Here is a 24,557-nt window from a genome sequence, read left to right on the forward strand (position 1 = left end):
GTAAAGATCATATTTACTTCAAAAAGCTTAGCAAGATTTCTGTAAATATGTATGAGTTACCTCACAGGTACAAGTTAATATTCATGTGCTTTTTTTTTTGTCTAGAATACGAATTTAAAATAAAGGAATCGTTATTTAAGATTACCAGTCTCTTGAATGAAACTGTTTTCGTTTTAAGATTGTTTTATATGTTAACCTGTTTATCGTTTTTTTAACGTAACGAGATGTCATATAATGTTCAAAACTTTCCTTAAAACAACATTTTATGCACTACTTAAAATAAATATTGAATTTGGTTGATCCTACACTTATATTAAAAAGCTGCTTGCCAAGATTTTTTCAATTTTTCTCAGCAACGAATTGCATGAGTGAATGCGGACTAAGAACTGCATCGGGATGCCTGCCGATTTAGTTTGGCAGCAAATACTCGCAGAGGATATTTTTAGCTGGCCAAAAATGAATCTGAATTGAATGCATCCGTCAGCGCAACTCAAGGACTGACGGTGAGAAAGGGTACTGTGCTTTCACTTTCAAATGCACATGTCCCACTCAGCACTTATCGTTGCTATCAGCCCTTGTGCAAGCTATTTGCCCTTTTCCCGGGCTGATGATGACCGCGATAAGCAGTTTGAGCTTTGGGCCTTATCGCCCAGAGTTGCCAGGAATATGGAGGACGTGACGCATCGTCAATGCTGTACTCGGTACACGCAAGAAAATCAGACATAATTGAGTACTATAGAAAAAACATTGCCCAAAGCAAGAGCCTCACAAATGTCTCTTGGCGTCTATAAAAATAGTCAGTAAGAAAATTAGACCAGAGATCGTTAACTCGTTGGAGTTGCTTTTGGAGGTTTTTTATAAGTATAAATGTTTCTAAAAGTCAATTAATATAGTGGTTATGTGTTAAATTGAAATATGCCAGCAAATAACCAAAAAAGGCAAGCCGAAGTTTATAATACATTTCGATTTCTCTGCCTATATTACTAAAAACAGTGTCGATTTGAAAATATTTCTTAAAAGTAGGGCATCTAACCATAAATTTTAGGGTATTTTTTCTAAAAATTAGAAAAAATGTGCCTACATTCAACCATGATGTAATATTTCATTCAGGATTTATGTACATATGTACATATATATGATTTAAACACTTCGTTTTTCATTTTGAAAAGTCATAAAGTTTGTATTAGTATTGCACTAATGAATTGCCAATATCGATTTCAACTGTAATTAATTAATTAATTAATTTGTACAATTATGATTTATTTAAGTTCTTACAAGTAAAATCCGATAAGTATCTTATCCGAGAAAAACTTATAATTTTATTTCATTTGACAAAAAATATTTTAATTTTTTTTTTTATTTTTCTGTGGGAGCAATATGATATAATTAATTTAATTTAATTAAATATTACCAACAACAAAATTATACTTTTTTAAATTAATTATATCGGTTGTTCCTATGGAAGCTATATGATATAGTCGCCCGATCCGTGTTCCGGTTCCGACAACTTTTGGAAGAGTTTCAAGCAAATAGCTTTAAAACTGAGGGACAAGTTGGCGTAGAACGGGCAGACGGGCATTTCTAGTTCGACTCTCCTGGTGATGCTGATCAAAAATGTATATACACTTTATAGGGTCGGAAATATGTCCTTCACTGCGTTGCAAACTTTTGACTGAAATATAAATACCCTCTGCAATGGTTAAAAAAAAATACTTTTAATAATACTTTAAACAGGAGTATTCTATGATCCAGGAATTTTATTCTGTCAGTGCATTCTCCGACAAATTTAATTGAATTTGGGATATGTTCGTGTTGCGTTAGGTCCCAAAGACCAATTGGCCTAGCTTAAGTACGTGAATGCTCCGCGAGAGATATTTTCGTTGGCTACTGTGAAAGGCCACTAATTTCATACATCATCGGAGGTTTCCTGGAGGTTTTGGTAAGTCAATGCATTTGTCTTTGGGCTTAGATGCCTTGGACAGACGTCAAATGCTTGCTAGACTGTGGCATCGTAAAGTTTTCCTTTTGCGCTTTTTACGAGCAAGCCCGAAAAACGTTCATGTCGATGTTGACGTTGATGATGACGACCCAAGTCGTACAACTACAACGACAACTGCGGCAAACATATTTATTTGGCTTTGCCCGCAAGGTTTTGGCACTCGTAAAATTAAGAATGAAAAGAACCAAAAACAAAAATGTTTCCAAGAGCGTAGATTTCTTTTCCTTCGAATTTTCCTTAGCTTGGTTTTTACTACCGCCCGTTACATTCGCGTTAATTGCTGCGACTGTGATATAAATCAGTTGACATGCCGTCCGCGTCCTCTCAACTTTAGATACGTCATACGAAAGACCCTGTCTGGAAATTGATTGTCGGATCAACCCCGGGCAACTCTGAAAATATATTTTAATATGTGCCGTAGATTGCGTGATTTGCTATCATCTTTAAATGAAATAAGATTCGATTTATTTTGTACCTTCCTCTTCTTCTTTTTATACCCTTGCAGAGGGTTTTATAATTTCAGTCAAAGGTTAGCAACGCAGTGAAGGAGACACCGTCCAATCGTCCGTCCGTTTCTACGCAAGCTAGTCCCTCAGTTTTAAAGCTATCTGCCTGAAACTTCCCCAAAAGTTGTCTTTCTACTGGAGGCAGTATATGATTCGGAACGAGACGGATCATAAAAAGTATAACTTTGTTGTTTTTAATTTTTTTTTTTTTTTTTTTTTAGATTTAATATTAAAATATTATGGAATTACGGTTTTGATTAAATTAAAATCGGACAACAATATCATTTAGCTGCCATAGAAACGATGGCAAAAATCGGACAACAATATCATTTAGCTGCCATAGAAACGATGGCAAAATGCGGCGCAAAATCGACATAGCTTCATTGTTTTCAGTGATATACATATGTACATAGGAATAGAAATCGAAATGTGGTCGATTTGAATAACTGCAGGGGTATATAAAGTTTGCTTCCTTTCTTGTTTAAAGGTATTTTTCTGATATGCTGATAATTTGAGCATTGGTATTTTTATTGGTCTGGTACTCAGATTTTATAGTTTTTAGTCCACAAACAAAAAAAATCTAAAAATCTATTTCTAGTTATTAACAAGTGAAATACCTTAATGTGCACTTCTACCAAGGAATACCTTAATATATAATCGACAAAAAAAACAAGAGAGAACGCTATAGTCGGGTGCCCCGACTATCAGATACCCGTTACTCAGGTAAAGGGAGTGCGAGGGAGATGGAGATAGAAACTTTGATCACGCATAACTTTTTAACGAATGGTCCGATTTGAAAAATTTCTTCTACATTTCGATAGGTATTGATAAACACAATAAAACTGCATTTTTACTTTTCCGAAATATTTAAATTTTTAAAATCGTATATAAGCGATTGTGGGCGTTAAAGGGGGCGTGGCACCATTTTGAAACAAACTTGCGCTGCGTAGGAACTTCTAAAATCTACATGCAAAATGCCAATCTTCTAGCTTTTATAGTTTCCGAGATCTCAGCGTTCATACGGACAGACAGACAGACAGTCAGACAGACGGACAGACAGACGGACAGACGGACATGGCTAGATCGACTCGGCTAGTGATCCTGATCAAGAATATATATACTTTATAGGGTCGGAAACGCTTCCTTCTACCTGTTACATACTTTTGCACGAATACAATATACCCTTTTACTCTACGAGTAACGGGTATAATAATTGTGGAATTTGGCCAACTTACTAAATTAGAGAAACCGATTTTTAAAAGGCTACGCTCCTATATATTTCGTCTGTGAACATAACAAAAGAGAGCACCTAGATAATCTAAAACAAAAATTTGCATGCAAAACTAGTATTATTAAGAGATAGATATATTTAAATATATCCTTGCACAATTGAATCGACAAAAAATCGTTAAGTTAATGAATCAATTAATACCGAAAACGTTGTGCTACGGATGTTTCCAAACCAGATTTCGATTATTTGCATATGCAAATAAAAACTAAATTTATTACACTCAATAGAGTGATAGGCAACATGTTATTCGAATTAAAAAACCTGCCTAATTGTCAAACAGTTGTGGCAAGCGAGCTGATTGGATGAATATGTGTTTGTTTTTAAAATATTTTAATGGCGTTGACCAGTCGGTTGCATTAAGCAATTAACGAAAGAATTAAACAAAGTGCACAATCTGCATGTAAGCTATAAAAATAAATATATTGAGTTATTGATTGGAAATTGGCAAGTGGGAAATGGCATTTAATGTCGAGCATACGCCGTGATGGCCATAAATCAGACTGCAGAGATACAAAGCCATGACTGCAGGCGGGCCGTCATAAATCCAGGCTAGTCTCAAGACAATTAACGGTATAATTATATCTGTTGAGCATAATTGGATAATTTTGTTGCATCTCTTGAAATTTGCCCCGAGGTCTATCCAATGAGCAAGGTCCATAAATTATGCCTGCGATTGTGCATTTCCCATAAATAAACCAGCTAAATTACTCGAAAAATGTGAATCTGTCTAAGACATTCTCGGCACTTAATGTTTCATTTAAATAGGCACTCGCCCAACGTTGCGTATACGTATGGTGGTCGGTCAAGCATAAATTAATAGGGAGAATGCAAATTGCATTGCGCACTTTCTGTTGTCAAGGAAGTCCGTCGCAAACAATCATGAGAAACTTGTGTGGCTTTCGTACCGAGAGCCACTGCAGTTCTCCCCCCGAGAGCGTAAGAAATGCATCGGGAGAGCATTTGCTTGCGATTACGCCAACAAATTGCTTACACGTGCCGACTGTCGTGGGCAGGGAAGGGTTGGGGCTGGGGCCACGACTATTCCAACACCTACATAGTACAGCTATATCTATCGTATGGAGAGCGAAACAGAGAGCCAGACAGCGACGAGAGAGTGAGTCGGCCGTGGGTGCCCGGCGTATGTCTATCATAAACAAATGCATTTGACTTTGCTTTCACAGTGTACACGCATTCACGTACAAAGTACAGTGTGCGGTTTTTATGTGCCTAAAACGAATTGTTTTATTAACTTGTAATATGACTTTTTTTGGGATTATACTTTTAAGAGTTGACTTGAGACACTATGTAAAAAAATAATACAAAAGTATAACAAGATAGAAATACAAAAATTATTAAGAGAAAATGTAAAACTAAAAACTACGATTTAAAAAAACGAAATTAAATCTAACAAATAAATCATTTTCATCTGTAAATATAATCTCAGTACGTTTAAATGTGTTCTTCGATCAGTATGATAAATGTGTACCGTATTCAGCAATTTTTAAATTAAACTTCCGCTCATTAAGGCTAAACAGCTTTGTAATTTAGTCGATATAACTTTCTTATTCTAATACGCATTTAACACACAATTTTCTAAGTATTTTAGAAATACTGATTTAATTTTACTACTATATCATAACGCTGCCAAAGAAACAATTGAAAAATGTATCAAAATAATTTGTTTTATTAGTTATTACATATTCAAATCCAATGTCGTTTTATAGAATAATATAATTAACGGCCTGTCGAAATTTGCTTCTATTATTCTTTTTATATTTGCATATTGATTTCCATTAATTTATTATACCCTTGCAGAGGGTATTATAATTTCAGTCAAAAGTTTGCAACGCAGTGAAGGAGACATTTCCGACCATATAAAGTATATATATTCTTGATCAGGATCACCTCCTGAGTTGATATAGCCATGTCCGTCTGTCCGTCTGTCCGTCCGTCTGTCCGTCCGTCTGTCCGTCTGTCCGTCTGTCCGTCTGTCCGTCTGTCCGTCCGTTTCTACGCAAACTAGTCCCTCAGTTTTAAAGCTATCTGCTTGAAACTTTCCCAAAAGTTGTCTTTCTATTGCAGGTAGTATATAAGTCGGAACGAGCCGGATCGGGCCACTATATCATATAGCTGCCATATAACTGAACGATCGGAAATGCCATAACTTTGGTGTTTTTTAAGTTTGGAAGTTGGGATTTTCTATGGGTCTTATTTTTGGCTAATCAATCCGACCTACCAAATTTCATAAGGATCGGACGACTATATCCTATAGCCGCCATATAACTGATTGATCGGAAATGCAATAGCTTTGGTGTTTGTAAAGTTAGGAAATTGGGATTTTCTATGGGTTTTATTTTTGGCCAATCAATCCGACCTACCAAATTTCATAAGGATCGGCCGACTATATCTTATAGCTGCCATATAACTGAACGATTGGAAATGACATAACTTTGGTGTTTTTAAAGTTGGGAAGTTGGGACTTTTTATGAGTATTAAGAATGCATCATATGAATAATTTTGGAGAATATAATTTATAGAATATTCTGCAAGGGTATATCAACTTCGGCTCCGCCCGAAGTTAGCTTTCCTTTCTTGTTTAAATTAATATTATAATAACATACCATCATATTATAAAAATGTGAAAATATGTTATATAATATTATATTTACAATATATTACAATATTAAGAAGAGCGCGCCTCTAATGTGTAAATATCTCCATTTTAAAACTTATATTTGTATTCATGCGATGAAAAAAGTGTATAAAAGTGATTTTTTTATGGTGGGTGCGACTTGGTGGGACTTTGTTTATTTCATGCATCGCACTCAGATATCTAACCATTTTTCCTGTTTTGTTACTGCTTAACAATATAAAGTGGGGAAGGATCTCTCATCGCCGTCTGCGGTCAAATTTAGCGCCTGTCGACAGGGTGTAAATAAATTTTCAAACGCTCAGACGTGTCTGCACAGCCCCTGATAGGAATGGTTCAGACATTCCTCCTAGGGTTCACCCAGAGTTTTTAGCCCGGTCCCGTAAACTGTCAACTACGTGCCTCACTGCCTTATAATTTTAGATGTATTGAACAAGTCGACGAAGTGTGTTTGGGATGATAAATTGACAAGCTGATAAAAACGGTCAGAAAAACAATAAAAGGTCGCTTGTACCGTGGACTAAGTTCTGTTGATTTCCTTCAAGTTGGCACTGTACAGCCGTTAGCGTGCACTTAAAATTGCCACTGTCGAAGCCTTAAATAGCTGAGCAGCATAGACAATTTGTGCATACGACCAATTTGCTAATATTCGGTCGTCTTATACATTTTATTTTTGTACCAACAAGTTGTTACAACTGCAGAAATTGCTGAAATGTTAATGGAGAGTCTGTGCCCTGGGCTCATTAAAATCCATGACCGCGATCGTAAATTTCGAGCGCAACACTCTGTGGGGCGGCGAAATTGAAATTACAAAATAAATCGCACCGTCTTTATGGTTGTCTGGTAGTGTAGGAATTTGTTGGAAAATTAAATTAATTGGCTTGGGGACTGGCTGTCAAAAATGTTGATACAAAATGTAAGTCATGTACAAATTTTACAAATATGAATCACTGAAAATCAATTTAGAAGGGTTGATTGACGGTATAATAGCTAATTGACGATATAAATCAAACTATATGACTAAAACATTGTATTTACTATAAATAGTGGATTTTTTTAGATGTCAGCAGTAATATTTATAATCTCTTTAAATGTTTGTATTAGGAGTATATTGCTATAGCTGGTGAGTGGTTCCTAATGGCCACCATTAAAGTGTAATTTAGATCATGTGGGATATTGCTGAAATTCCACGGTGACTAATCAGTTTTAATTGTCGAAGTGTAGGTAAATGGCTTGGCTAGGTTACTAAACGAAATAGAAAATTTAATTTCAAATATCAAGCGTTTTCACTTTTCCTCACTCGGATGTATTCGGTGTTCGCCACTGGAGATTGAACCACCCCACGTGCCTACCCTTGGCCATGTGTGTTTGTGCATCGTTATCTGTGTTTGTTTAAATGCAAATGCCCAAGTACAGAACTGTTTTATATACATACATAAATATAAATACTTCGATATAAATAAGCAATGCAGTGGAAACTAATTCAAGTTCAAGGTGAATTTCGTCGACGCTCGCCGCTGAGCGGTTTCGATGACGATAATTACAAATATGATGATTCGGTCTTTCTGCACCTGCCAATGCTCGTCTTGCTATCCATATTATGCAATATGCTTTTACCCTCCACCCCCGGTGGTTGACTGAAAATGAATACGTATAAAATGTGGATGTGCGCCGATTGACCGGCCAGATACTCGGGGTTCAATAGCCGTTTGAAGGTTGCACATGCATAGATAAGATGTAGAAATATGACCTTGGGCAGTCTGAATAAACCATGACCTATCCCAAGATTAGTTGTAACTCGGATTTATCGCATGTTACGAAATACGGTTGACCTAGAATGTGTGGAATTCTAAGATATATTGACTTGTACGGTCAATGCTTGTCAAAGCTAACAATTTCTAAATGGACATCCGTCCCGTTAGACACAAATGATTATCTCCGAACCTATAATAACTTATCCACCATATTTTTACACATTGATTTCATTGATTTTCACGCAGAGCAATTATAATATTAGTTAAGTTTCATCTCAAGGCTTTTTAATTATTTTATTAATTGTACCAATAATTTAGAAGGACAGAAGGACAGACGGACATGGCTATATCGACTCTCTTGGAGATGCTGATCAAGAATATATATACTTTATATGGTCGGAAATGTCTCCTTCAGTACTTTGCAAATTTTTGACTGCAAGGGTATAAAAATATTGCCTTCCCACAGTTATAAATCAAGTATTGCAATCTTAAGATGGAAGTCCCGTTCTCCACAAACAACTGTATTTAGTTTTAATATTTTCACTACCGAGAATCTTTTGGGAAAAGGATTTCAAATTAAAATAATTATCGAAAAATATGATAAAAAAAATTTTTGATCGAGTAGGTTAAAAAATAAGTATGTATCAGGATCAATTTTTTTTACAAATTTGTGATTGTTTTGTTTTTAATAAAGTTTTACAAAACTGGAATTTTTCGGCTTCTGTTGGAAATTGTTAAGAAACCATTAAATTAATATGAATAAAATACTAACACAAAACAAAAGAAAACTTCGGAAATCGGGAGTTTATATACCCTTGCAGCTGTTATAAAAATTAATTAAATTAATTTTAATTTAGATGCTTACAAAATTAGGCAAGGTAGAATTTTCGATACATTTTTCTATCGTTCCTATGGCAGCTATAATACTTTACATCTGAGCATATGGGTTATATGTTAAGAAACAACAGGAAGAAGACTTTTTGCTAAGTTTCACTCAAATATCTATAAAATTGAGGGACTAGTTTGCGCAGAAACGGACAGACGGACATGGATAGATCGACTCGCCTGGTGATGCTGATCAAGAACGCTATAATTTGAAGTAGTAATACCTTCTGCGAGAGTGGTAAAAAATGTTGCAATGTGACATTTATGAGTACAAAAAATTTGACTCACATAACGTCTCGGTTTGACCTGCCCCTGAAACTCTACCTGATGAACCGAGAGGATTGCTCAGATATGACATAAAAACTAAATGGAAACGCTTTTAAATTAAATCCCAACATAATTTCGCAGGCAATCACAAAAGCCACAAGCAGAGCTAATTAAATTATTTTTTCAAGATGTATAGCGAACCTTAGGGAAGTGGAGTGGGAAAAGCCGACTGGGGTTCTGCCGTTAAAGACCCACCGGTTTGGGGAGATATTGTGCTTCCATCTTCATCTTCATGGATCTCCATCTCCATTCCCATCTGTTTGCTGCGCATTTCATGAAATTACGCGCAGTTAAAATCAACTTAAAACGACTCCACGTAGTTTTATGTTTTTTCTCTACAGCCAACGAAAAAAAACAAAGTTGTAAATTATAATTTTATGTTTGAAATCTCAAACCAATAATGTGAAGCCGCAAGAGTCTGAGAATGGGAAACCAATTGGCAAGGGAAATGATCTACGATGCTGCGGGATATGTGAGGGATGTATAAAAATTAAGATACGCCAAAGTAAATCAATAATATAAGCTTATTGCTACACATTGTGTTTGTATACTTGTCGATCGTCTGTAGAAACAATAATATGGCAATAAAATGCAAACAACCTGTTAGATATTTGCACTACTATTAAATTAATATCAATTTGTGACATAAAATACATATTTGTAAAACTTGGGATATTTTTTCAATGTATAAAAAATAATTTTGAATTTCCTGGTGAGTTTCCGCTTAGCACACGCCACTGATTTTTTTTTAAATTTTTATTTATTTGTAAGTTTTTATCATGATCACGAAAATAATAGTTAAAGTTGGTTCATACTTATTTTTATAAAATTTGAAATCGTTTCTTATTTGATTAAATCGCTAAACTGCCACAACCCCAATTTTGTAACTATTGTATTTAGAAAGAGATAAAGATTTTCAAAGCCTTTTGAAATGTTCTCCCAAGATGGTTTCTTATGCCATAAAATATAAACTGAAACCCGAAAAACGAGGTGGGATTCGCAAAACCACAATTGCAGAGGACCGATTTTGTGCTGCATTTTGCCATCGTTTCTATGGCAGCTGTATGATATTGTTGTCCGATTTTAACAAAACTAAAAGCGTAATTCTGATATAGTAAATAATTACAATATATTAAAGGATTATTTTGATAAACAGAAAAACAGGAAAATAAAAATTGTATCTCATCTTACTTTTTTTCATTTTTCGATTTTTTTATGGGAACTATATTATATAGATGTCATTAAAACCGAAATTCCATTGTATTTAAATATTATTAAATCCCAAAGGAAAAAATTAAAAGCAACAAAGTTATAATTTTTCAAATTTGTTTTTTTCGGTTGTTCCTATGGAATCCGGCTCGTTCCGACTTATGTATATACTACCTGCAATTGAAAGCAATGGAAAGTTTCAAGAAAATAGCTTTAAAACCGAGGGACTAGTTTGCGTAAAAACGGACGGACAGAAGGACAGACGGACATTGCTAATCAAGAATATATATACTTTACAGGGTCGGAAATGGTTTCTTATGCCATAAAATTTAAACTGAAACCCGAAAAACGAGGTGGGATTCGCAAAACCACAATTGCAGAGGACCGACGCTTTAGCAAAGCTAATCCTTTTGCTTTCTCTAGGGATATACAATTTGAGATTGGTTTGGGGATCAGTGATGTGACCATTCGCCAGCGACTTCTTGAGAAAAATTTGAATGTGCGAAGTCCACGGAAGGTGCCATTACTTGGTAAAAGGCATATAAAAGCCAGGTTGGAGTTCGCCAAAAACCACTTGAACTGACCACTATCCAAATAGCGTTATATCCTTTCGACAGATGAGTCCAAACTGGTTTTATTTGGTGGAAAAGGTTCAAGACAATATGTCCGTCGACCTCCAAATACAGAGTACCAACCAAACCATACAATCATGGTATGGGCATGCTTTTCATACAACGGTGTAGGTCCCATACATATGATCGATTGGATCATGGAGTATCATATGTACAAATACTTAAAACTGCCATGCAGTCGTATGCTGAGAAAGAGATGCCATTAATTTGGACATTTCAGCAGGACAATGATCCTAAACATACCAGCAAGGAGTGTAAAGAAAAAGTTGATGTAATGTCATGGCCTGCACAGTCCCCGGACTTAAATCTTATGGGGGACATCAAGCGCTACGTATTAAAGAAGTCACCGACTTCTAAGCCGCAGCTTTGGTAATTTGTGTGGGGCCAGATTCCATCAAGCGTTGTCAAGATTTGGTGGACTCCGTGGCACATAGGTGTGAGGCTGTGATAGCTAATAAAGGCTTCTCAACAAAATATTAGATCATAGACGAATTGTATTTCACTAGGATAAGTTTATTTATAAGATATTTTGAAATGTATTACATTTTTTTATTTGCTTACTTTGCTATTTCAATGAACTGCATAATATATACTCTTATTTTTATTATTAGCTATATCTTCTAAAATGTTTAAGTTACCCAAATGAAATAATCGTAGTATTATTATAATTAAATATACTAAGCCTTTGTGAAAAAACTTGTTATCAAAGTAGTGTTTGTAATAGTATTTTTATACCCTTGTAGAGGGTATTATATATCAGTCAAAAGTTTGCAACGCACTGAAGGAGACATTTTCGACCCTATAAAGTATATATATTCTTGATCAGGATCACCAGACACAGTCCTAGTCTCTCAGTTTTAAAGCTATCCTCTTGAAACTTTTCCAAATGTTGTCTTTCTATTGCAGGTATTATTTATGTCGGAACGAACCGGATCGGGCGACTATCATATAGCTCCCATAGGAACAATCGGGGAAAAAAATCTAAAAAAGTATAACTTTATTTTTTAAAATTTTTTTTTAATCCTTTGAATTTGTAATATTTAAATACTACGGAATTACGGTTTTAATGATATTAAAATCAGACATCTATATCATATAGCTCAAAAAAATTAGAAAAGTAAAAATTAAAAAAAAATTTTTTTGGGGTTTTTTTTATTTATTAAAATATTAATTTGAGATTATTATACACTATATCAGAATTTCGTTTCATATAGCTTCCATAGAAACGATGGCAGCTTAAAATCGACATAGCTTCATTGTTTTTAGTAATATAGGTATAGAAATCGAAATGTAGTCGTTTTGTAATAACTGCAAGGATATATAAACTTCGGCTTGTCGAAGTTTGCTTCACTGCTATTTCGGCGAACACAGCTGTACATTCATGGTTCGAAGGCAGAGTCGATTAAGCAATGTCAAAACCGACATACCAAAAATTATTAAAATCGCACAATTATTTTAGATGTTATTGGACGTGTTAAGTATGACGACACTGCAATTTTGAAAAAGTCAAACATTGGAAAGAGCAGAAGAGAGCGAGAAAACTGTTAGCGGGGGCCCTGCTCGCTCATAGCTTGTGGTGATTTGACAGATGGCGCTTAAATGTAATTTTGAATTTGGTAAGCCAAGTAAAATTTTATTTATATATTCATTATATATTTTTTTTCATAATCTTAATCTTTTTTATAACCTTTTTCTATCTACCCCTTAGTTGATGTAAATAAATGTTGGTACTTTTATGATGTTTAATGATGTTTTTGGGGATCCCTTGTCTTTGTGCTGGGTATTGGAGATAATTATTGGCAGTGCATGGATTAGTCGTAAGTCGTAAAGAACGTAACAAAAATATTGTAGAAATTGAGCAAAGCATCGTAAAAGAAACTCAGCTCGGGCCGATGCAACTGAACGGCGCGCAGCTCATTAAATGCGTCTGCGCAACGTAATTTGCCTTTGAGGCGCGCACGTTTCCAACGTTAAGTTCCTGCGCAGGTTTCCCGACATATCCCGCTTATCGTTACAATCCATATACTCGTACTCCCCATGAATGTACTCCGAAGACAGACTCCCACTTCGGCATTCCCCCCTACGCTTTTACGACACAGCGCGACATTCACAACTTTGATGCCCAGGGACGAGACGCAAAAAATGTTTTAGAATTGTAAAAATGTTGAAAATAAATTAAAAATGTGCTAAAAATCTCGAGCAGGCCGTTAAAGGGGGAAAGTTGGTACAGGCACAGACACTTTTATGATCCTTTTTGCTAGCATTTTATATATATGCGGGAATAAATTCGTGTAGGCGAGGCCGAGGTTTTGCCATCATTTCAAGTTTAATTAAGGTAACAAAAACCGATTTCCAAATGGGTCTGCATGCATGAGTCCTGGTTTCAAGCTTAAATAACTTTATAGACTAGGTTCTGATTAGGGTTTTTTTAATTAAGCATAAGTATATTTTTTGTATCTTACATATATAAAATGTATTAAAACATGAAAGAAATACATGTTATACAGAATATTCTGTAAATTATTTTCTCCAAAACAATTCATTTGATGCATTCTTAATACTCATAAAAAATCCCAACTTCTGAACTTTAAAAACACCAAAGTTATGGCATTTCCAATCGTTCAGTTATATGGCAGCTGTAGGATATAGGATCGGCCGATCCTTATGAAATTTGGTAGGTCGAACGATCGAAAATGCCATAACTTTGGTATTTTCAAAGTTAGGATGTTGGCATTTTTTATGGGTTTTATTTTTGGCCAACCAATATAATTTACAGAATATTCTGCAAGGGAATATCAACTTCGGCTCCGGCCGAAGCTATAGTTTTCATTTCTTGTTTAATCTGGGATTATACTGAAACAAGAAAGAAATACAAATTTGGCAAGTCGAAGTTTGATATACGCTTACCCCTTTCCTAATCCACAAATAAAACGAGTATTTTTCGATTAGCTTTACAACTGAGATACTAGTTTGAGAAGAATGAGACGAACAGACAGACGGACCAATTTGAAATTATTTACTTAGCACATAAAAAAGTACTTAAACTTTGGCTTGATTTTAATATTTCGGATTAAAAGTAGATCTTGCGGAGGCGACCAGAATTTTTAACAGCCGCCTATTTGCTGATTAGACCTAGTATTTTATGATCTATTAATCTATATCATGCTATGACTTAAGTTACACATCATCGTGTGTAAGTCATCTAGTAATGTGACAGGAACTTGAGTCTGCTCTAATACGCGAGCTTGCGCGCTGCAATTTAGCAGTAATTTACGACCAGTCACCCAGGTATTCACACTTGGACTCGACTTGGAGACCGCGATACGCACAACTAATCCGGCCAGAAGAGCAGGTCCCCGTGAGGCCAGTCTCCATTAATGTAAATCAATGCGTGCAATTTCATTTTCAATGCAACAATTTGTGGCAACCGGCAGCGGGGAGTTCATTATTCGCCAAGCCGGTGTTTCGGTTTAAAATTGAAATGGCAACAAGTTTTAATGAAGTGAACGGGGTGAACTGAACTGCTCATAGACAAGACGAGCGCGGTGGAGGTCTGCGAATGACAGACGTGTCGTGTGTTGAGGGCGTTGGTCGGCTGTCGACCAAGCACAGTGGGATGGCTGTGGCCAAATATGCAAATGCAAATTCACATATTTATTTAATGGTCATCGACATGCTCGAAGTGGTCGGAGTTCCTGGCCATGGCCTATCAATCATTGAATTCTGCACATTAAACCCCTTATTCAAGACAAAATAAAGTCGTTTAGCCGGACGCCTTCAGACAGGTCAGGATCCGAGCCGTGCATCAATCAGCCTGATCGTTTGACCAGCGATACCGGTTAGACCAGCCTTGAGCGGCGCTGCAGATGCAGATGCATTTCGAAAAGTGCAAGATAGTATTGAACATGACCAAACAAAGGTGTGCGCCTCCTATGATTATATCCCATAGCATTCCCCTCCCATTGTTTTGATTTGGTGATTTATGAATTCGGGGTTCTGGATATAGACCATCATTTGGGACAATTAGCCGGCAAAGGAAGTGTACTGGCGTAACCGGAGGAGGTGGTCCACTTTAAATGGCTAATGGGCATGCCAAACTCGTTCCCTTATGTGCGAAGTGGCTGAGAACAATGCATATTAATGAAGAGGGGCTGGTCCGCAATCAGTTGGTTTAGCGCTTTGAGTTAGTACATTTCAGTTTTAGTGGCGGGAACTAAATTAATATTAGTTGATTGATGCACTTGCATGCGGAGCTTATAGAATTCTGTTGGTTGGAAATTCGTGGCGTTATCCACCGAACAAAATGCATATATAAATAGAAAATCTAATTTCATAATTTGCATATTTTGATGATATTTCCTGCTTTTTACAGGTAATCGCCCATGTGGAAAGAAGGTGTACAAATCACAATCAGCAAACAATCGAAAATGAAGTAAGAAAAACGTATCCTTTTTAATTCAAATTTAAGTCACGTTGACCTTATTAAGTATCAATAACACAAGTTTACAAATTAAATCGACAATGTACTCCAAAGATGACTGTTTGATTTTCGGGTTAGGTTAGACTTCCTAATTACGAAAATGACACTCAACATTTTATATGGTAAATATATTTAATACGGATTTTAGGAGCTTTTGCAAAACGGTGATTTGTATTATATTAACGGCTGCAAAGGTTTATATGTTAAAGTATCGTTTGCAATTGTTAATGGAGACAACAAGGATATAACAGATAAAAAATACCCGTTTTAATCAGCTCGGAAACTCTTTATAAAATCGATTTAACGGCAGATAGTGGAGTTTAATAGCTTGCTGGCTTTATTAAAGATTCATCTTCGAGTATATGCGATTAAAAAATGTCGGTCTCTACGTGTATTTTTATAGCTTTGTAGTGGGTATTATAGAATCAGTAAAAATTGGCAACGCAATGATATTTATTCTTCATCAGCATTATGTCCGTCCGTCCTACGCAAACTAATCTTCTGTTGAAGGTAGTATAAAAGTCGAAAAGGGCCTACATCACATAGCTCCCATAGGAACAATCGAGAAAAGGGCAAATAATATTAAAACTTCGTTGCTTCTAAGCATATATCAAATACTCCGAAATATAGTATTTTTAAACAATTTCGGAAAAACGGTTTTACTTTTATAACAAGAAAGAAAGCAAACTTCGGCAAGCCGAAGTCTGCGCTGCACACTTTTGACCAAAATTATAATACCCTCTGTAAGGGTATACAAATGAAGCTATGTCGATTTTACAGCTATATGAAATTGTTTTCCAATTTTGACAAAACTTAATGCGGAATTTTGATATAGTAATTACTATATATCAATAGAATATTTTGATAAATGAAAAAAACAATTTTTTTCACTTTTTTTTTAATTTTTTGATTTTTCTATGGGAGCTATATGATATAGATGGCTGACTTAAAGTTAATTGAAACCGTAATTCCATAGTATTTAAATATTAACAAATTTCAAAGAACAAGCAAAAAAATTAACAACAACAAAGTTATTCTATTTTTTTTTCCGAACTATATATATAGTTGCCTGATCCGGCTCGTTCCGACATATGTATATACACCTGAGATAGAAAAACAACTTTTGGGAAAGTTTCAAGAAACGGACGGACGGACGGACATGGCTAGATCAACTCTCCTGATGATCATGATCAAGAATATATATACTTTATAGGGTCGGAAATGTCCCCTTCACTGCGTTGAAAACTTTTGACTGAAACAATAATACCCTTTGCAGGGGTATACAAATCGGACGGGTTTATTATACTGCCATGCAACAACCGAGAATATGTAAAATAAAATTATAACTTCATTGTTTCTTAACATAGCTCCATTGTTTTTAAGCGTCGAGATATAAAAGATATATAAAATTTCATACTTGTAACAGATACAAGGATATATAAACTTTAGCATGCAAAGTTTGCTTTCTTGCTTGTTCAAGGTGAAGTTAATGATTGCGGGTCTTGAATTTAACAAACCCTTTTTTAGTTTTGTTGAGCTCTTGTAGCTACATATGTATATTAACGAACCTTATTGGGTGGATGGGAAAGTAATTTTGCTAATAAAGTGTGTCCTCTATGACAAAAAATTGAGTTAAAAAATAAAATAGGCATTAAAACGGCCTATTATTATTATTAAATTGTCGATTTATTTTGGTAATAAATTGGTTTTATTACATTAATTTATCCAATTATTGGAAATTGCAAAAGAAATTTAATTTATTTTGGAATATCGGGTGTAAACATATATTTCTTCCTGTGCAGAAGGTGGCCCCTCTTTCATTTCGCTTTGTTGCTGTTGACATTTCGCTTTAAAATAAAGTTCTACGTTATGCGAAGTGACTTGGAATTTGAGCACCTTGAAACCTGTTTCGCATGCGGCCTATATCAGCTGATCAATGTAACTATTTATGTCCCTAACTGTTTGTTTCGAAGTTCGGAAAGCCAACTGGCTAAGAAAAACTGGCTGAGACAGACTGAGCGAACGGCTCATAAGCTCTGTAAATTATTACTTACAGCTTTGTCGCTGCTAGTTTAATTGTTGGGATATAAACCGAAAGCAAAGTATAAGACTATAACAAGAAGGAAAAACAGAGACATACCATAAAATAGTAAGAGCGTTGAATATAATCGAATATACGTTGAATATACATCGAAGCACATCGATGTTATTTGTGATTTAGGTGTTTAAGTCCACTGTCGGGTAGAAGTTTATATAAAATGTTGTCTTAAATTAAACAAGTTCATGTAAATATATAAAACATTTTAAAATATATAATAGATATAAAATATAAATATATTTCCGACGAAAAGAAGTAATTAGTGTTTTTATGTTTCAGCAAGTAATTCAAAAGCCACTCCTAGACTTTAGAAAATCTACTAGATAGGGCCATCTGTCCTCCTAAGCTTTTATCATTTAAAAGGCGAAAACCTTTAGCTGTTGATAACTGCTAACACATATCTGCGAAGGACCATAAATCATTTTCGCCCGCGGCAAGACCAATCACACACTCAGTTTATGAAGTAAGTTTCTAGCACCTTTAGGCAGATGTCTGCCATAAATCTGCGAGTGCTTTGCGCTGCTCGTTCCCGAATTCCAGTTCAGTTTGAAAGTACTCTTACTCGTACTCGTATAAATCTGCCTCAGGGGAGTTGCAGGTTGAAAATAGCGAAGCAGTGAACAATGCCTGCCTCAAGCCGCATCATAAATTGCGTGTCTGTGCAAATGTAAACAGGCCAGAGTCGAAGCAACCCAAGACGGCGTCCGATAACTAAGTGGCAACAGAAAAACCAAGTGCCCCAATCTTTCGGGGGGTCCAACATTGTTGTTTTAAGCAGTGGTTCGCATGCAATTACACCATTTGCAGCAACAAGTTTTTATAAGTAAACGTACTTAGCCGGCTTCATAAATATTTTATAAATTTATTAAATGGAGTGGCAAAGAATTCAGCCCGGAGGAACAATTATTGTAAGTATGTACCTCCCGATTTTAATAATAAGAATAAAATAAGCGGGCGGGATGAACCATCCTTCTGCGGAGTTCTTGATCATGTCAACACGATACACGTATTTACATTTAATGGGATCGATAATGTCTTCTTCGCATTTAATGTCCAATTTAAATAAATTACTGGCTTTTACTATTCGTAAACTATTCTTCTCACGTTGCCTTTTTTGGTCACGCTTCTGAATATTCTCATAGCTACACAAAAGCAGGTAGAGAAACCATAAAAATTAAAGCAAATAATGAAATTAAAAATAACAAATATTTTGTAAGACTGTGATCATTTTATTATTAAATCTTATTTTTAAATTAATTACCATAAATAATTTCATCAGAATACAAAAAGTGTAATAACTTTTTTGCTTGTTCAAGATCTCGCACTTTTTGTAACATTCTTTTATGCCCTACAATTTGACTCACTTAAAAAGCCGTTCAATCTCCACACATGCTAATTTTCTTTTTTTGGTGTCCACTTTCACGGCTTGAAAATATACAACTTGTGTAAAAACTAAGTGCGAATTTAATGGCCCGCATTTTGAGAATGCGCACCAATTGATTAAAGCGGGGCTTAGAACTTGGGCTAAAAACGGGGTTGGGTTTTGTTAAGAGCCCTCTAATTGGTGCCTTCTGGATGAGAACTGATTATGCCTGTACCCTGATGCAAATGACTTTAGCAGGTTGTAAATATTGCCAACAAGGGATGCTTGAGCTTATTAGCCCTATACCTCTATCAGCTGCAGCTGCCGCGTGTTTACAGCCATTCTAGAAGGTCCAGAGGCCAGTCGGCGAACTTCGACTACACTAATTTTCTGCTCGTAAAAAAACTTTAATTGCGAAAAAAGAAAACCATATTTTTATTGTTCGTGCTGAAAAAAATTATTTTGTGGTCTGTTTCAGGATAGATTCTGGCCATATAATTAAGCTCCATTCCGGGCGAATATAATCCCGACTTGGCGTAGTTCGCAACGCATTGCGAACAAAGTTCGGCAAAGAACATTAAACGTAATGCCAACATATTAACTGGAAATCTCGTAAATTATACAGCCAAATGACCTGTCAAAGCTGCCAAGCACTGCTCCCGAGCACATTTCTCAAATATGAGAAATAATAAAAATGCAAACTACGCTCTCCAGCTCGAAGCCGGCAGATAGGAGTGCGCAAGCTATTTGAAACGAAATCGAAAACAAAATCGAGCAGAATGTATGAGCCCGCAAAATACACCAAAAATACATTTTACAACTTCATTTTACGAGCGCAGCAAAGTTTTTGTTTTTGCCGGAGGTTTTTCAGCAGAATTGGCGGCACTAAATGTTCTAGACAGACAGCTGAGATGGTCTGGTCGCGGGACTTTGGGCCTGGCCAAGAGCGCTGCCTGTCTTAGGAGATCGAAATTAGCACAGTCCATTAAATTAATTAACTTAAGTCGAAGTTTATCGATTGCCGGACATGGTTACCTTGACTTTGTGAGCAAGCTTTTTGAGCCTGTTTCTTATCGAGTTGGAAGTAAGTAGTGTGCCTCATTATACCCTTGCAGAGGGTATTATAATTTCAGTCAAAAGTTTGCAACGCAGTGAAGGAGACATTTCCGACCCTATAAAGTATATATATTCTTGATCAGCATCACCAGGAGAGTCGATCTAGCCATGTCCGTCTGTCCGTCCGTCTGTCCGTCCGTCTGTCCGTCTGTCCGTCTGTCCGTCTGTCCGTCCGTTTCTACGCAAACTAGTCCCTCAGTTTTAAAGCTATCTGCTTGAAACTTTCCCAAAAGTTGTATTTCTATTGCAGGTAGTATATAAGTCGGAACGAGCCGGATCGGGCCACTATATCATATAGCTGCCATATAACTGAACGATCGGAAAAGCCATAACTTTGGTGTTTTTAAAGTTAGGAAGTTGGGATTTTCTATGGGTTTTATTTTTGGCTAATCAATCCGACCTACCAAATTTCATAAGGATCGGACGACTATATCCTATAGCCGCCATACAACTGATTGATCGGAAAAGCCATAACTTTGGTGTTTTTAAAGTTAGGAAGTTGGGATTTTCTATGGGTTTTATTTTTGGCTAATCAATCCGACCTACCAAATTTCATAAGGATCGGCCGACTATATCTTATAGCTGCCATATAACTGAACGATTGGAAATGACATAACTTTGGTGTTTTTATACCCGTTACTCGTTGAGTAAAAGGGTATATTGTATTCGTGCAAAAGTATGTAACAGCTAGAAGGAAGCGTTTCCGACCCTATAAAGTATATATATTCTTGATCAGGATCACTAGCCGAGTCGATCTAGCCATGTCCGTCTGTCCGTCTGTCCGTCTGTCCGTCTGTCCGTCTGTCCGTCTGTCTGTCCGTCTGTCTGTCTGTCTGTCCGTATGAACGCTGAGATCTCGGAAACTATAAAAGCTAGAAGATTGGCATTTTGCATGCAGATTCTAGGAGTTCCTACGCAGCGCAAGTTTGTTTCAAAATGGTGCCACGCCCCCTTTAACGCCCACAATCGGTTATATACGATTTTAAAAATTTAAATATTTCGGAAAAGTAAAAATGCAGTTTTATTGTGTTTATCAATACCTATCGAAATGTAGAAGAAAATTTTCAAATCGGACCATTCGTTAAAAAGTTATGCGTGATCAAAGTTTCTATCTCCATCTCCCTCGCACTCCCTTTACCTGAGTAACGGGTATCTGATAGTCGGGGAACCCGACTATAGCGTTCTCTCTTGTTAAAGTTAGGAAGTTGGGACATTTTATGAGTATTAAGAATACATCATATGAATAATTTTGGACAATATAATTTATAAAATATTCTGCAAGGGTATATCAACTTCGGCTCCGCCCGAAGTTAGCTTTCCTTTCTTGTTATTTGTATATTTTGGTTTAAGGCTTAAAAAGTTTTTATGTTTTATTTCATGAGCTAATTAAGTGTTATAAAACTTGGTTCCATTTTATGTCGAAAAAAGTCTGCTTCTATACAATTATTTCCTATAAACACAAAGAAGAATTCACAAATTTAAAAAACTTTTAATTCTTTACAATTGGTGTTTAATTTAAACTACAGTATTATAAAATAAGAAGGAAAACTAGCTTTAACAAGCTTTTATAAGAAATCCGTAGTAGTCAATACTTATTTGACCAGTTCCTAATTATATGAATTAAAGAAAAGATTAACAATATAGATCTAGATAATCATGAAAATTAAACAATTGTTCCTACTGTCCGATTTATATAAAATCAAAAATGTATCACTGAAATCTTTATATATATTTATTTTGGAGAATATGCGTAGGTGTTTACAAACACCGAAACTTGTTTTCAATTAATATTCCGATTGTTACATTTTTTTAACACGCTAGTTTGCTGAAAATGGCTATGAACACAATTTTCCGTTCAAAAAATATTACAAAACCAAGAATTTTTTGGTATTTTTTAACCTTTGCTGAAGATATTATAATTTAAGTCAAAAGTTTGCAACTCAGTGAAGGGCCAGGTTCCGACCCTATAACGTAGATGTATTCTAGATGTATTCTTGGTCAGTTTTAAAGCTATTTGGAAGAAACTATGTAAAAAGTCTAATTCACATTATAATTTCGTTGTTTCCTAACATATACCAATATACAGGGGTGGTCAAAAGTATTTGCACATTTCTTATGAGTAAGTACGTGCAATTTGTGCAAATACTTATGACCACCTCTGTACGTTGATAAAAGAAATGTTTATCGATAAAAAATATTTGTTTAATCATTACCTCATAACTTTTATTTTGTTACTTATCATTATAAGTATGGTCAAAATTTTTACAAAGCGCCAAAATGCAGTTGCAAATGGTTTTGTAATATAACTTGGGCTATCTGCGTTAACAAGGTTGATTTATCAAAATCTATCATCTTTATTAACATGGTTGCACACTTGATCGTCACTTGTTCAACTATATGTTTAAATGCACTAATCGAATTAAAGTGACCTTAGCCTGATGCTTTTCAAATTATCTTTCATATCGGAAAGGCTTGGAAAAGGCTCGATCAACGGTTATTAGAGCAATATATTGTTCAACAGTATAGGCACTCAACTTTTATCGGTACGATACCAATCAAAATTAATCACAAAATGATACCCCCGGTGCCAGAACAAGTGCTGGAGGAGCAGGAGCAGGACAGCAGACCCAAGGAGTGCCAAGTGTGTAACCTCGCCCCTGGAGGTGAATCGCAGCCGGCATGACTAATTCCGGAGTCGGCAGCGCCAGTGTGGGCAGCAGGCTAAATCTAAACTAATGAGCCGTCCGACTTGTTTTGGGGGGACTTGGAAAAGTGCAACAAAGTTGCCAGAGAGGAAAACCCGATCTCGGTTCCTGTTTGAAGACGGGTTAGTTAGCTCCGTGCCGGCGATGGAGATTACGAATAAGCTTACACATTTGTAGACATCGGGGCCGCAGGCCCACTACTGGAGACACTCGAGGACGAAACTGCGGGAGCTGGACTGGCCGGAGCGATGTCCAATTCATTGACGAACTGCCTGCAATTGAGGGACATCGGTCGTATTGTCCGCACTTATGCTAAACGATCGGTGTGATGTCCGATCCATGTCTGGCTGCCATTACTGGCTGATAATATGCATAAATAAGTCGTCGGCGAGTGGAAAATGCAACTGTGAAAAAGTTTCATGCCTGCTTAGCAAATTGATGGATGGTCATGTTGGATTGGCCTGACAGGTCTGCTTGTAATAGTTCGTAGATTATGCTGCATTTGTATGCCGCGTTGTGTGTCGAGATGCAATTAGGGGAACGTGGTCAGCGGAGCGTTGGTTGGTCCTCAATGCACCTGATTCGACGGGTCCACACCCCCAGACTGAATCCAGCGCCTAATGAGCTTGTATATCAGCGGCCCTAAGATATGGCCATTCTATGTTCTTCGGAACAGGGACCATTAGTGTTGGTCAGAAGGAATCAACGGATAAAGGAATGGATTGCTTAATAAAGGGAATTATTCATAAAAAGTAATTTCTCTTCATTTATGACGTTTGTATGTCTGCAAGATTAAAAGTATAATTTTACTTGCCCTTTGCGTGTTGGTATTAATTAATATATTTTGAACCCTTTATCACCAGTGACATCATTTACAAATATGTTTTCAAAAAGTGAAAATGACTAATTTTTCTTGTTTTATTACATTTTTTATAAAAAGTGTAATACTATTGTAACGTTATGTATCCAAAACCAATTTAATTAAGATGAAACGATCAATCAATAAATACAAAATAAACGGGCTCTGCTGCCATCAGGTGTCAACTGATGACAGCTCAGTGAGTCCATGTTAATTGATTATGTCAGGCGCCATCACCGACGCCATTAAGACTGCTCTTTTAAGTAAATTTCCCTTCGCGTCATTATTTGTGTACTGTAAAATTGTTAGGAGTTTGCAGTATGTAATATCTTATATTTTTTATTTATGGGGAGTGTGGTATAGAACAAATTAAATGGAAAAAGCTATAGCAAAATTAACTTTTTTGTTTCGCGATTGGAATTGTGAAAATGAACTAAGGATAGCCTAGGTCAGTGTGGTCTCGATTATATTTACGCAAAGGGTGTCTATAAGTCGAAACCATTCGTAATCGCATTCCTGCTGGCTTCTTTTGTTATTTACTAGTCTGGCCCCCGAGAACAACAACGACTTGATTAGGCCTTCTGTCGGAGGAGTCGCTGCCCCAGATGCCTATGGTACGTGCCGAGACGCCTTGTAGTTTCATGGATCTGTCCTCGTTGCTCCCAGCGGCGGCATTTTGCGGC

At 36.1% G+C, this 24,557-nt stretch overlaps 1 protein-coding gene across 4 annotated transcripts in view; it reads right to left on the bottom strand.

The window, feature by feature from the left end:
- The window catches only part of LOC108042472 (protein doublesex), a 72,434-nt gene that overhangs the window by 31,664 nt on the left and 16,213 nt on the right, over window positions 1-24,557 (bottom strand). The gene's annotated exons all lie outside the window — the stretch shown is intronic.

The sequence above is a fragment of the Drosophila rhopaloa genome, unplaced genomic scaffold (genome assembly GCF_018152115.1).
Source record: "Drosophila rhopaloa isolate 14029-0021.01 unplaced genomic scaffold, ASM1815211v1 contig_155, whole genome shotgun sequence".
NCBI lineage: Eukaryota > Metazoa > Arthropoda > Insecta > Diptera > Drosophilidae > Drosophila > Drosophila rhopaloa.